This window comes from Arachis ipaensis, chromosome B6 (assembly GCF_059453495.1).
Source record: "Arachis ipaensis isolate K30076 ecotype BB chromosome B6, ASM5945349v1, whole genome shotgun sequence".
NCBI classification, from domain to species: domain Eukaryota; kingdom Viridiplantae; phylum Streptophyta; class Magnoliopsida; order Fabales; family Fabaceae; genus Arachis; species Arachis ipaensis.
Genome location: NC_142441.1, coordinates 80699796 through 80701286, shown reverse-complemented (window position 1 = coordinate 80701286; position 1491 = coordinate 80699796). Strand labels below are relative to the sequence as shown.

At 42.1% G+C, this 1491-nt stretch overlaps 1 non-coding gene across 1 annotated transcript; it reads left to right on the top strand.

The window, feature by feature from the left end:
* Window positions 1–455: 455 nt before the first annotated feature.
* Window positions 456–562, top strand: LOC148561491 (small nucleolar RNA R71). Its single transcript, XR_015887774.1, has one exon. It is a non-coding gene; the product is annotated as a small nucleolar RNA R71 (small nucleolar RNA).
* Window positions 563–1491: the final 929 nt, after the last annotated feature.

Genomic DNA, 1491 nt, shown 5'->3' with positions numbered 1-1491 from the left:
GTTGATTTCCCCACCCAACGTTTGGGTGGTTCCTCCAACCAGGATTATAAGTTTTGGAGTATGGATCATGGATCTGCCTAGGTGAGTTTCCAATGTAGTTGGCTTGTTCCTGATCACCCTCTGCCTCTGCATTCACTCCTTCTTGAGCTGCTGATGAGGTGGTGATTGCTGCTACTTGGTTCCTTCCCATCTTCTTGGTAAAGTCAGCCAGCTGCTTGGTGATCATCTTATTTTGAGCCAGCAGTGCATCTACGTTGCTTAACTCCATCACTCCTCTAGTGTTGCCTCTTTCAGAAGCATAGAAGTAGTCATTCTCAGCTACAGTCTCAATGACATCTATGGCTTCTTCAATGGTCTTCTTCTTGTTCAGAGATCCCCTGGATGAGTGGTCTACTACCGTCTTTGATTCATAAGAAAGACCTTCATAGAAAATGTGTAACTGCACCCATTTATTGAACATATCTGGCGGGCACCTTCTTGTCAAGTCTTTAAACCTCTCCCATGCTTCATAGAGGGTTTCACTATCTTGTTGCCTGAAGGTTTGTACCTCAGCTCTCAACCTGTTGATTCTTTGAGGAGGATAGAATTTCGCCAAGAATTTGTTCACCACATCTTCCCAGGTTGTTAAGATCTCCTTCGGGAAAGATTCCAGCCATTTAGATGCTTTGTCCTTGAGTGAAAAGGGGAACAAAAACAATCTATAGGTGTCGGGATGAACACCATTAGACTTCACAGTATCACATATCCTCAGGAAGGTGGTTAGATGTTAATTAGGGTCTTCTTGGACACTTCCTCCGAATGAACAGTTGTTCTGAACAAGGGTGATGAGCTGTGGCTTTAGTTCAAAGTTATTGGCATGTATGGTTGGCTTTTGGATGCTACTTCCACAGTTTCCTAGGTTTGGGTTTATATAAGAGCCTAAAACTCTTCTCTGTTGTCCAGCATGATGCACTGGACCTTCTTTGCCATGGTTGTGAGCCTCTTCTTCATGATGGTTCTCCATATTCTCATCCATGTCTGGTTCAAAATACTCCTCCTCTTTCTCAGCACTAACAACTCTCTTTCCTCTTGCTTCCCTCCTTAGTCTAAGGAAGGTCCTCTCAGGTTCAGAATCAAAGGAAGTTGAAGTCCCGCTTCTTCTACCTGTCATACAACCAACAAGGCACAAGCAAGAAGGAGACAAATGCAGGAAGTATTCTTGTCAGAAATGCTGTTAGTGTGAGTGATGCAATATATCAAATAGTTAGTAGGTTAGTGAACTGAATTGTAACAAATAAGAGAACACCACAAACGGGTAGGGGGTAAAGGAAAGAAAATAACTAAAACTGAAAGTAAATTACTCAAACAGAAATTAAATCAAACAAAAGAAAAAAAATGCTCAATCTAGTTATCCACCAATTTAATCATTGTTGATACAAAATCAATCCCCGGCAACGGTGCCATAAACTTGATGCACGGAAACTTGTCTCTCAACAAATTTCCCTCGGCAAG